This window comes from Mauremys reevesii, linkage group 22, assembly GCF_016161935.1.
Source record: "Mauremys reevesii isolate NIE-2019 linkage group 22, ASM1616193v1, whole genome shotgun sequence".
Taxonomy (NCBI): domain Eukaryota; kingdom Metazoa; phylum Chordata; order Testudines; family Geoemydidae; genus Mauremys; species Mauremys reevesii.
In genome coordinates this window covers 621,818-635,073 of record NC_052644.1, presented here as the reverse complement: position 1 = coordinate 635,073, position 13,256 = coordinate 621,818, and the positions used below count along the sequence as shown (strand labels likewise).

Below are 13,256 nucleotides of genomic sequence, written 5' to 3'. Positions count from 1 at the left end.
TATGATTAGAGCAGGGGACCTTCAGATGAAAGTCACTTTGGAAGGGTAAAGTATTATCGGTTTGCCCTGATATGAAAAGTGACACGGCTCAACACTTTTGATTCTGCTGCTATTTAGGGATGACCTCATCCTGGCAAAGATGGTCCAAGAGCATCAGTGAAATTAACAATAAAGGATTATCATAATGGCCAGTGTATCATGGCTCCTTCAAGTCAGGCATTCCACCCACCTCCTTCTCTCCCTCCCCCCCTCCGCACTTATCCTGACATCAGTTCTGCTTTGCATTCCCTGTCACTGATCCACCATGATTTCTGGAACGACCATCCATCCCAAACAGAAGATGTTTAATAAAGAAAACAACTACAAAAAAGATATACAAAGAGGCTTCCACACAACTTGAGTGCTAACTTTGTCTCTCTTGTTTGCCAGGGACTGCACTACCTGCTTGGAACTCCAGAGAGGACACAGACAGCTAGTGACGGTAAGTGTATCAATATACTGGTCCAGCTCCTGGTCATTAGAGGTTTTTTCCCCCTCCACTTCCCCAATGATTCTTTAGTCTATTCTATATAGGTTCTTACACCACATTCAGCACCATATTGTTATCTCACCCACCTTTGCCTCCTGTCTCTGACTCGCTCCCAGTTCTAATTTATTCTTTAATTACAAACAGTGCAATATTCATGTAATGAGAATGCCCAGCAAAGTCAATGGAATGAAGCTGCCATTAACATGTGAAACAAATTAAATTCCCCTTTTCCCCTTTGGTAAGATGACAAAGAAGATTTGATAAAGGCAACACACGCCCACTTGGAAAGGGATAATCTCTGTGTGTGTGCGCGCGCGCGTGCATGCTCATAATGATTTAACGCAACAGCAACTTCACAGACTAACATCTAATGCTTCCAGATTTAGCCGTGTTCAAAGGCTTGCACAGATCTAACATTATACTCATCTGATCTCTGGAACCAATTTAGTTTCTGTGTGTGAAAGCCAGGTGATATATCAAAGTGGAGCTGGGATAATCCACTTCCCTTTCTGAATAAATAACTGAGCCCGTGCATTTGCTGGTGCTTTGGAGGGGAAAATACAAAGAAAAATCACATCCCAGAAATGAAAACTAGATGCGACCGTCAGGGTGTGTTCACAGCAGATTGGGTTTCATCAATATGGCCTAAGAGATTGTGAAAAATTTGATGCAGGCCCTTTTGGATTCATTACCTATTAGCAAAGTCCTTGTTGTTCATGAGAATTTGTTCAGTTGTGAGTTTAAAATGCACAGGAGTGAAAGACAAATCCTTGGTGCCCCTTTCAGATGAGAAGTGGAATGGATTACACAGGTCAGTGCAAAGTGGCCTGAGCGGAGACAGGACTCAGGGCCAGAACTCACATTGCAACTGAGCAAAGACCTTGCCACAAAACATTATTTAAAATACCCCAACCTGCGAATGTGTCGGAGCAGCTGGGACGCTAAAGGAATGTGGCTGAATTTACCTTCCCAGCCATGTCAAGCATCATCAGGAACAGCCTCACACCAAGGGTATGTCTACACAGCAAAAGTTGCGCGCAGAGTAGCCTGAATCCATCGAGTGCAGGCAACAGCAGGCAGCACAAGCCTGGCACAGACCCTGGGAAGGGGGTTGCTCTGAAGTGGCCCTTGCTGCTCTGTCTTCACTGCCATTGGTACCCACGCTAGCTTGGACCCAGCTTTTCCTACGTAGACATCCCCTCGGTGTCTGCACCGCAGCCAGCACAACAGGGCCCTGAGCTTGGCTGGTGCCTTCAGGCGCATGGGAACACAATTACATCATCAGGAAATCAACAGGAGAGAGAATAGGATCTTGCTCCTCTCTAGCCCCTTCCATCTAAGGATCTCCAAGTGCGTGGCAAGTACTAACCCAGCACTGCAACCCTTCCGGGAGCCAGGCCAGTGTTGTTCTACACAGACACACAAAGATTTAAGTGACTTAACAGAGATAACGCAGGCAGGACCAAAGCTGGGACTTGAGACCAGAAGTGCCTGGCTCTCGCTGCCAGAGCTGAGAAGGAACCCAGGCGTTCGGAGTCCCCTGCCCCACTGCTCTGACACTTTCTCCAGGAGCTAGGACTAAAGTGGTGCCGGCCTCTCCTCCTGGGGGTGAATTTCACCCAGTGAGATCTTCCCCGAGCTGCTGCTTTTGGATTTCAGAGACTTCACTGTCAGACATTGTCCCATGGTTGGCTGGCAGGAGGGGGAAAGGGACAGCAGTGGGTAGCAGAAGCGAAGCCCTGGTGTGCCATCCCCCAGTGGCTTTCATCAGGGACTTGGTTACTCCCCCCACTCCCAGATCCATTAGAGACAGAAGGATGGCTATGGAAGGGAGCGCTCCCCTCTGTGAAGAGCTCGGCACAGCAGGCAGTCTCAGGCTCTCTGTTTCAGTGCCCTGAAATGACACTGGCAGCTGCTGTTTCTGCAGCATGCAGGCCAGAAAGCGCCTCTCAGTAATTTCTGCAAATGGGGTGCAAATGCTGGCGCTCGGAATCGCTCCTGGTGCAGGGCAACAGAGAGCTGGACCTGGTGGTGTTACACGAACTGGCAGGATGTACACCATGTACTGGGCACCCCGGTCAAGGGAGAGCCTTGCTCCCAGGGACTGGAGCTCCAGTGCTCTCTCGTGAGACACTGGAGACAGCGAAGTGAAATACAAGTAACCAAGGAATTTCTCAGGAGCAACTCTGTGTGCCTGATTCCCACTGCCCTTACCCCTTGGGCAGTCATTTACACCAGTGCAAAAGATAGTGACCGGCTGTCACTTGTGTTTGCACCCACTCTGCACTGGTGTGATTGAGTCCACATGGTGTGGGCTCGTGAGAACCTGCAGGTGAAATGCTTTGCAAAAACCACACTACACGTGCTCCAAGCAAACCCTTGGAGACAAAGGTCCAAACCCAGAATTCAGTCTTAGATTTATAGTGTTTAAGGCCAGCAGATGATCCAGGCTGACCTCCGTAGATCGCAGGTCAGAGCATGTTGCCCAGTTACTCCTGTATGAAGCCCAGTAACTAGTGTTTCACTAACACATCTCTTCCAGAAAGGTGTCTGGCAAGTGATAGCACATCCACCACTGACTTTGGAAGTTTGTCCCAGGAGTTAGTCACAACTCTTGGTAAAAAAAATTGTGCATCTTATTTCTAATTTGAATTTGCCTGGCTTTAACTTCCAGCCCGTTGTTCTTGTTCTGCCTGTCTCTGCAAAGCTAGAGAGCCCTTTATTACGCAGGATAGTCACCCTAAGAGCCAGCACAGGGCATGTCAACACTGCAATCAGAGATGCGCCTGCAGCAGTGGAAATGTGTCTTTAAGGGTGACGGGCTGGAGGAAGATGTAACGAATGGGAAATATTGCTACCCTCAGCCCAACTTCTGCCCTGGTCCTCAGTAGTAGGGAGACAATGAGGGGAAGCAGGAAGTGAGCTTAACAAGAGCATGGAGATTCCTGTGGGGTAGCAGTTCGATGGGAGTCAGCAACCCCTAGGAAAATTACACATCAGGAAAATCTAAACCAATAAATCCAACTGCAGTGTGAGGGCTCCATTCACAACAGTAATAGGTTAGACAGCATGACAGAGAAAGTGACAGCACTAGGGCATGGACACAGACTCTGCTCACACCAACAGCTCAATACGCCCAGCGGAGACAGCTACGTTTTAGACTAAAAACTACAACGATTTTTTTCTCCCCTTGCCTGCCATTGTGTCTGTAACGTGTGTGCGTGTGTGTGTGCTCTCTGTGCATATGTGTGCGTGCACACACACAAAACTTAGAGTTTTTTTTTTTAAATCACACCAACAGAACACGGTTTCTTTCCACTGCAGTGGGAGGCAGCACAGGGGACTAGCTAGATATTTCCTGGTATCAGGAAGATGCTGCTTGCCTCAATTTGCTAAATTTGCTCCCCTGATCACCTGACCTTCAGACAGGCAGATTCAATAATAAATAAATAAAATAATAATAATAATATCTACTCTCCCCAGAAGCCTCCAGCACCCTTGAAGAGGGAGTCTGAGATCCCCTGCAGAAACGTCATGTATCTGCACTAAGACACAGCCCTGGCTTTCCTTAGCATGGCATTTTTCTAACCCCTGCCAAAGAGCAAACTTCCGCCAACGCCCCTCACTTACAAACAAATTTCCCCTTTTGAACACTGCTTCAAAAATGTAATTAATCTGTCTTGTCGCCCAATAATTCACCCAGTTAGCTTGTTTGTATCTTAAAGAAAATCATTTCTATCATTCCTTTAACTGCAGCTCATGCTTATTTGAAATATGACATTGCTATCTCTGCCACCCGATAATTTATAGCCCCTTGTTCGTTTAGCCAATCTTGTGTATTTTGTGACTTCAGAAGATAAACTGGAAATCTGCTTGAAATTAAAGATCAATGGCCAATTGAACTTTCTTTTCACTGCAGCTGGGGGAGAGGAGAGAAGCCATTTGTCGATACCCTCCCCTAAGTGGCCCAAAGTTTGCTCTCTTTTTAAAAAAAAAATAAAAACTAACTGTTTTTTGTGGCCCAGCCCTTCTGGGCAACTGGCACTGCTGCCGGAGGAAGGAGGGGGCAGCGTCTATTCTTGGGGCCTGAGCCAGAAGGCTCCTTGATGTCAGTCTTGCAGTGCACAGTCAGGGCTAGCTGGGATGAGAGAGGCTGGCAACCTGTGACTGAACTACAAGAATTGTCCATCTGGACAGCCGTGCTGCTGGGTTTCACTGGGATAAAGGCTGTGGCCTTGCATACTTCAGGATGCTGCGGCACCACAATCAGGGATGAATGTCTCCCTCCCACTTGTATGATTACACAGTGGCCCAACTGCATGGTTCTTTGCAGTGTTTGGGGGATTTGCCTTCCTCTAAAGTATCAGCAACATCCAGAGACAAGGACCTAATGCACCACGGGTCTGGCCCAAGGATTTGTGACCCACTCCTGGAAGCTCACAAACAGGAAATCGGCGGGGTGGGGTGTCACAACCATCTTGCATTTCCCATGTTGCTACATAGGGGGCGCAGCCCAGCTGCAAAACGGCAAACGTTTGAGTCACTTTTTGCTCAGCCACACTCTGCAGCGCCTGAGCCCTCCTGCAGCATGGTCTGAAAATAGCCTGGGGTGCTCGCGCCCATGCCCACCTGTCATGGCTCCAGGGGAATCTTTCCAGCTTAAAACCCAAACCCACCTGGGGATTTTTCTGAAAGCCTTCTACAGGCTCCATGCAGACTCAGGCAACCATCAGTTACACTCAGTTCATGTTTTCAAGGTTTTTTTTTGCCACCCATGAGGGCTACAGAGATAAATGGAAAAAACCGTAACTAGCCTCCTGTAACTACTGTTCGAGATGTGTTGCTCACGTCCATTCCATGCTAGGTGTGCACACATCACATGCACTCTTGGCAGAGTTTTTCCCCCCTAGTGGTATCCATAGGGGCCGGTTATAGCGTGCCCCGGGGTCCCACGCTTATAAACCGGTCTAAGGGATACCGCTGGCCCCATGCGCTCTGATAAAGGGGTAGGAGGGCAGGTCATGGAAGGGATATTGCAAAGAACAACAGTTACAGAAGGTTAATAACCCTTTTTTCTTTGAGTGCTTGCTCACGTCGATTCTATGGTAGGTGACTCACAAGCAGTATCCCTGGTGGTAGGCTCGGAGTTCACAGATATGTCGACTGCAACACTGCTCTCCCAAAACTGGCGTCATCACAGGCCTACTGGGTGATGGCGCAGTGGGACGCGAAGGTAGGAATTGATGACCACAGGGCGGCCCTGCAGATGTCCTGGATTGGAATCTGTGCAAGGAACACTGCTGATGAAGCCTGGGACACTGTGGAGTGGGCTGTGAAAATGTCCAGAGGTGGAACTTTCACCTGTTCATAGCACATCCTGATGCAGGAAGTTATCCAGGCCGAAATCCTCCGGACGATACTGGCACACCCTTTGTCCTGTCCGCCACCTCTATAAAGAGCTGCATTGACTTGCAAAAAGCATTTAGTCCTTTTGATGTAGACGGCCAGGGTCCACCAAAGTCTAAGTTATGTAGTTGACATTCCTCATCCGATCCATGAGACTTCAGAAAGAAAACAGAAAGAAGAATGTCCTGGTTGTTATGGAATTACGACAGCAGCTTTGGCAAGGACTGGTAGGGGGTGCAGTCAGACCTTGTGCTCGAGGAGCACCATATAAGGGGCTTCTGAAGTGAAGGCTCTGATTTCGGACACCCTTCTGGCTGACGCAATTGTCACTAGGAAGGCCACCTTCCATGAGTGGAGCAGCAGTGAACAAGATGCCAACGGCTCGAAGGGAGGCCCTGTGAGCCACGACAGCACCAGATTAAGTCCCATGGGAGAATCGGGTCACGGACCTGAGGGTAGAGTCTTTCCAAACCTTTAAGGAACCTGATTGTTCTCTCATGTGAGAAGACTGATTTACCTTGGACTGGAGGGGGGACGGCCAAGAGGGCCGCCAGGTGGACCTTGACCTGATAAGGCCGGACCCGGTGCTTCAGGTGGAATAAATAGTCCAAGGAGGACTGAGATGGGGAAAGACCCCCATCAGAGGTCTAAAATGTGAAGCGCTTCCACTTGGCCAAACAGGTCACCCTAGTAGAGGGTTTTCTGCTACCCAATAAGACTTACCGGATCTGCTCTGAGCAGGCCTACTCCACAGGGTCCAGCCATGCAGCAGGCAAGCCGTCAGAGGTAGGGATGTGAGGTTTGAATGACGCAACCAACCATGGTTCTGCAAGAGCAAGTCCGGGTGTAGTGGGAGCTCTAATAGGGCTGCCTGAAAGGTCCAGAAGCGTGACAAACCAACGCTGGCGTGGCCACACCAGGGCTATCAAGATAACCCTCGCCTTGTCTCTCTTGATTGTTAAGAGGACCCTGTGGACCAAGGGTGTCAGTGGGGAAGTCCCAGCTGCTCACAAGAGCAGGACGGCGTCGGACAGGGAGCCCTTGCATCGAACAAAACTACTGGCACTTCCTGTTCTGTCTGGAGGCGAACTGGCCCAACCAGGGAGTCCCCTTGCAATCGCAAGAGATGTTCTAGCAACCGTCATGGGCCGATTAGACGGGACTGAGAGGGCGTGGGGCCGGCAGGGCCTCTTATACTGGCTCATAAGTGTGGGGCTCCAGGGGGCACTAGGACCAGCCCCTATGACTACCTCTAGGGGAAATATCTCCAGCAACAGTGCATGTGGCACATGCACACCTAACATGGAATGGACAGAAGAAAGCACTCTAAGAGCTGAAATTCTGATCTCATTACATGCCTCCAGCCCAGGCGGCTACTGCCTTTGGGTTAATCTGGCACAATGGAGGCTGGCATAAGGGTTTTATTGGCACTTGTTTGGGGTGTCCTGCAGATGTCAGTCATAGCTTCACCATGCTGCAATGCAGCCATGGCAATTAAACCTTTTATACCACACCTTTTTGTATTATGTGTACACAAAAGTGTGTGTGTGTGTGTGTGGAAAAATCAATAAACATGAGGCTTCTGTGGAGAATGCACTCCTTCCACAGCATCCTTGTGTTCTCTCTGTGCCACATCTGACCCTCCTGCTGCTAGATTTAAAAAAAACCCACAGTGATTCAGGTTTCAGGGAGAATCTCCCAAGGTTTATTTTTCCTGTTTATTCTTTTCATGAATTTAAATATCCACAAAAGGTGCCCTGCTTCCATTCAGCTTCATAGTCCCAGCCCAGGCTCTCTGTTTGCGCTAACACTGATGTTTTGCTCATCTCCAGGTTATGGTGGCATTTTTTCTTTTTATGAGGAAAAAAAGAAAAGCAGTTGTGTGTGTGTGTGTTCCTTCCCTCTCCCGCCCTCTCCTTTGAAAACATGAAAAAAATCAACCAAAAGAAACAATTAAAAGAAAAAAAAATCCAAAACCCTCAACTGTAGGTGAAGCAAAGAGTGAGAGATGCCTCAGATTGTCATGGAAACAAGGGTTTTTGCTGTACAAGGTTACAAAGGCTTTTGTTTGGTTTCTTTGTCATTTGAAATTTATATTTCTTGGTAAAGGCCAGATGCCAACATCTGATGCACACCTGGAAAGAAAATCCATCACTGTAAACGTGTGTGTGTCTCTCTCTCTCTCTCTCATATACCCCCACACACCCACCCACCAGCAGTGCCTTGTCAAGCTGCAGAATTCAGCCTTCTGAGCTAGTTTTAGAAAGGAAGCCTTGTCTTGTTAAAGGATTGGAATGGGAAGCTGGGTTCAATTCCTGCTCAGTCTGGGAAAGTCACTGACTCTCGCTGGACCCTACTGCTCACATCTGTAAAAGGAGGCGAACAAAATTAATCTTTCCTCTGTCTGTTTGGCCTGTGAACTCTGCACCTCTCTATGAGGAGGGGCAGGGCAAAAAGGTGAAAAAAAAATCAAAATTTTTCATGGCATGGAAATTTCAAAAAAAATTCAGTTCTGAAATGTGAAAATATTTTGTTTTAGTTCAACATTAATCTGCTTCCCCCGAGCTGCTGTAGCGCCTCATGGGACTTGTAGTCTGAGTATCTCACACCTCCATTGTCCTGTATGGATCATGCTGCCCAGACAGACTGCATCTCCCATGATACACTATGGTAACATGACCTCCTCTCCATGAGGTGCCATGTTAGTTCAATTGCAGTGCATCATGGGAGATGCAATTCAAACAGATGGGGGCATTAGGTAACTGAACTACAACTCACACAATGCACTGGGGTAGCTCAGGGAACGCACATTAATGTTGACCTGTCCCACCCTGAACTGAACTATGTTCATTTTCCTGATGAAAAACAATCAAAAAAATTTCAGCAAAAATCTGTTTTTTTCCCATGGAGAATACTGATTTTGCAGAAAGTGCATCTTCCATCAAAACCCCACCCCCATTTAGACGGAAAATTCCCAAAATGCACTAGGGAACAGTACTCAGTTGGGCCATCCATCTGATTGGCTGCTTATCCCTCATTGCCAAATTTATAATTAAACTTAATTGCAACACACGTTCTGGAGGCTGCAGGGTTTTTTGGGCTCTGTCATATCTTCTGAGTTTAGCCGCAGCAATTAGCCACTTTCTGCCAGGGAGAAAGCAATGAACTTCTGAACCATAATTAGCATTTGTTCCCAGGGAGACAGATCACATTCTGTCAAGTATCTTTCCCAGGCTCTGCCACATGACAGTGAGTGGGAGCTTTGCCCGTTTCCCTTGCAGCCTTAGCAAATCCCATCCATTTTACCAATGTGCTGCCTGCAGACACCAGAGAGGTTTTCAGTCTTGGTTTCCCCTTTGCCTGAAATCCATAAGTCAGATCTGCTCTGCTCAGCATTGCAATGCCTAGCCCCTAGCTGACCTGCTGGAATCCTCAGCCCCAAGGTAGGTGCCCAGGTTCCCGTACAAGCACAGGGAGTGCCTGGTGTTTCACGAAGGGCTTTTCAGCCGCTGGCCAGCTGAGCAGAGCACTGCGAAGCTCGCCAGTAGGCACTGCTGGGGAGAGGGGCAGAAAGACGAAGCTTAGGCCTGAGTGGGTGACGGCCCAGCGACAGTGTAAGACTACAGGCCAACATTGGTCCTCAAGAAACAATGGTTGAGTTTAAATATTAGCATGAGTAACTGGCTCAAACTATGTGACCAAAAGAATCAGCTCACCCAAAAGAAGAGTTGTTTGTAGTGACCATGGAAGTACCAGTGTGATCGTATTGAAGGTCTGAGCTGACGTAACAGAAACATTGAGAACATGGTTAATTGGGCACCAGGTGCAGGGTTTAGCTAGAAAGCCTGCCATTTTTGTTTTTGCCTAAAGGCCAAGATCATCACTTGTCTGTGTTAGTGTATAAAAAACAAGGCTTTGAGAATGTTTTTTGTCAGAACTTTTTCCTTACTGCTTTGGAGAGACACCGGGATGGGAAAAATATCTCCCGGGCCTGCTTCTGTTGTGAGTATATTGGCCAATGCTTATAACTGTATCACAGATACAACAAAAACAACGAGGAGTCTGGTGGCACCTTAAAGACTAACAGATTTATTTGGGCATAAGCTTCCGTGGGTAAAAAACCACTTCAAACAAACTTTTACCCACAAAAGCTTATGCCCAAATAAATCTGTTAGTCTTTAAGGTGCCACCGGACTCCTTGTTGTTTTTGTGGATACAGATGAACACGGCTACCCCCTGATACTTGACAGATAACACAGAAGTTTGTACATCTGCCTGCATTGGTATTTTGGTGGCAATTAACATCAAGTGGCCTTTGGACGAGTAAAGGAATCCTGTGTGGAAACCAAGTCATGGTAAATCGTAATAAACTTAAATGAGAAATTATTTCCAACAGACAGGTGCCTCCCTCCACTTGGGAGTCAGCCATGAACCCTCTCTGGCCAGCCACTTAGCTAGGCCATGGCCTTGCCCCCAGACTGCTGCTCATGTTCACTCTACATTTCCATGTGTCTTCTCTGTGTGCATGCTGGGCTGTCCCTCTCCCGCCAGGGGCTGGCAGGTAACCAGGGTTAGGCAAGCTCTGAGCCAGGATCACACGGGCATTTCCTGGCTAGTTTGAGAATCCTGCTTCCGGACAGCTGGGGCTTCGGCCTGAGCTGCTTGTTAGCTGGGGGGTGCTGTCAGTGCTTGGGCAGCTTTACGAATGCCAAGGAAATGTAGGCCTTGGCTACACTGGCGCTTTACACTGCTGTGCTCAGGGGGGTGAAAAAACACCCCCCTGAGCACAGCAAGTTACAGCGCTGCAAAGCGCCAGTGTAAACAGGGCCCCAGCGCTGGGAGCTAATCCCCTCGGGGAGGTGCAGTACCTGCAGCGCTGGGAGAGCTCTCTCCCAGCGCTGGCGCTGCGACCACACACACTTCAAAGCGCTGCCGTGGGAGCGCTCCCGCAGCAGCGCTGTACACTTGCAAGTGTAGCCATACCCTTAGGCACTTAGCGGGTATAGGGACTCATAGGGCTGGCAGGCAGCTGAATGGAGGTTTTGAAAATGTTAGTGGCGCCTAAATGGTGGATTTAGGTGCCTAAAGAGACAGGTAGGGGCCTAAATACATTTAAGGAGCTGTGTCTAAATCATTTTTGAAAATGTGATTTAGGCTCCTAAGTCACTCTGGCACTTAAATTTTTTTTTGCTGTAACATGCCAAAGGTCTCACACAGTCTATGGCAGAGCAAGGAACAGAACCCAGAATCCTGGGGCCCAGTGCCGTCTCGCAACCCCAAACACCTGAAAAGAACAGAGTTGGACTCTTACAAGAATTTCCAAGACCAAATTCTAGCTGCTAAGGATGTAAATCAGGACAGAACTTTGAGGGTTTTGGCCTCCGGTTTTAGGCTCAAGCCAAAAAGGGGATCTGTGAATCGGCTGGGCACTGAAGAGCCCCTCACTTGTTCTGTGTCCTAAATGGCAAGAGAGTTTTGACTGCAGACACTGGACACACGAGCGCCATGAAAAGCACTGGGAGCTCCCAGCGACACGCTGAATGACTTGAGTTTGTGGGTGGCCAGCTCCATTGCTGGCTGCATGATAAGTTTGTGAACGCTTCCAGCCTACTGATTCCTCCTTCACACAGCTGTCATCCTTCCTCTGCTATGGAGTCCCCTTCACAGCTTGAAGCCACATTCGTGGCCCTGCCAGGAATTTATTCACCTTTGAAGGCAGAGTGACTCAGTGCCTGGTAAAGTCTGGAATCCATTTAGAGAGAGTGGGGCTCAGCCCTGTGACGCACACTAGCTTGAGGGATTGTGTGTCTGTTCAAGAAAAGGAAGCTTGGTTGAGAAGTAGCTACCTCCCCGTTTCACTTCATGCCAGGATGCTGAGATCTCTGCATGGAAGCAGCTGGCCAGCGGGTCTGGTGACAAAAGCCGTGCACCGGGCTGAGGGTGGCTAGAAGCAGAGGGTTATTTGGACACAGGATCAAGAAACATTTCCAAAGCATGAGATCCCTTAGCCTATGCAATAGGAAGTGCTGGAAGCCCCATCACCTGAGACTTTGCACACAAGACAGGTACAAAGTCCTGCTCAATGGTATAGGGCCTGACCCAAAGGCCCTTGAAGTCCAGGCGTCTTTCCATCGATAGACCTCAAAACACTTCATGAAGGGATGATAGCAGCACTATCACCATTTTACAGCCGGGGGACGGAGAAGGGAAGTGCTGCACCAGAGCTGGGCACAGAACCCAGGAGTCCTGACGCCCAGCCCCATACTCTGGTCACTAGACCCTCATTTTCCCTCCAGGAGCTGGGACCAGAACACAGGAGTCCTGACTCCCAACCCTGCTGTTCTAACCACGAGACCCCACTCCCTGCTAAAAGCTGGGATCAGAACCCAGGAATCCTGACTTTCAGACCCCCTCTGCGGGACCATGATGTCATCAGAGACTAGACTGTAGTGAACAATCCTGCATGGGTGCTGGAGGGACGTATGAGAAGGTGTTTGCCAGGTCTTCTCTGTCTTTATGCTGCCACGTACTGCTGCTTGCCTGCTTTCTACCAATATCACACCAGTCGAGTCAAAGTCATGGAGTTTCAGGCCAGAGGCCACCAGTTCCTCTGTTCTGACCTCCTGCATACCACAGCCCACCAACACCACTCAACAGCTGCACACGCGACCAAAATTACACCCAAATATTACAGCCCTTAGGAGACTAGACAGTTCTGTGACACAGGCAGAGAATAGGAAGGATCCAAGGTGCACCAGTGCTCAAGGCCCTGCAAGGGCAGGAAAATTATTAAGAGCAATAGACCCATATAATCCTAGCAAGTGAGAGAGAGAGAGTGTGTGTGTGTGCGCACACACACATGTATTATACCTCTCACCGCTGGGTGATTGCATGGCTGGCCCAGGAGCCATCATTACCTTTTGTGATGTTATTGTTTATCTGGTGTTTAACGCCGACTATAATAGAGGTTTTGAAATTAGAGAGTAAAAAGAAACCGATTCCCCGGGTCCTGCCAGATGAACGGCATTGTTCTCGACAGCTCAAGAGGCTGCTTAAGGGCCTTGGAAACTGTCACAAACCACCTGAGACTTATCAGCCCACGTTGTATGAAAAGCCTCGAAATTCTTTTCATAACAACAATCACCCTCCCCTCCATCAGTGGAACAATACAGTTAGACGCTGGGATTCTTGTGCCCTGGCCATTCCCCGTCTGTGCGAGGAGAACTTCGGGAAGAGGCATCAGGATCTTTCTGTAAGTAAAAGTAAAGTTTAAAAGAAAAAATGGAACGTTTTAAGGCAAATTGCACCGCTAAAGGCAATT

General features: G+C 48.6%; 1 long non-coding RNA gene across 1 annotated transcript in view; it reads left to right on the top strand.

The window, feature by feature from the left end:
• Positions 1-427: 427 nt before the first annotated feature.
• LOC120388937 overlaps positions 428-13,256 on the top strand; it is a 49,526-nt gene continuing 36,697 nt past the window's right edge. Inside the window, exon 1 of the long non-coding RNA XR_005590682.1 lies at positions 428-481. This is a non-coding gene — a long non-coding RNA (uncharacterized LOC120388937). The remainder of the gene's footprint in view (positions 482-13,256) is intronic.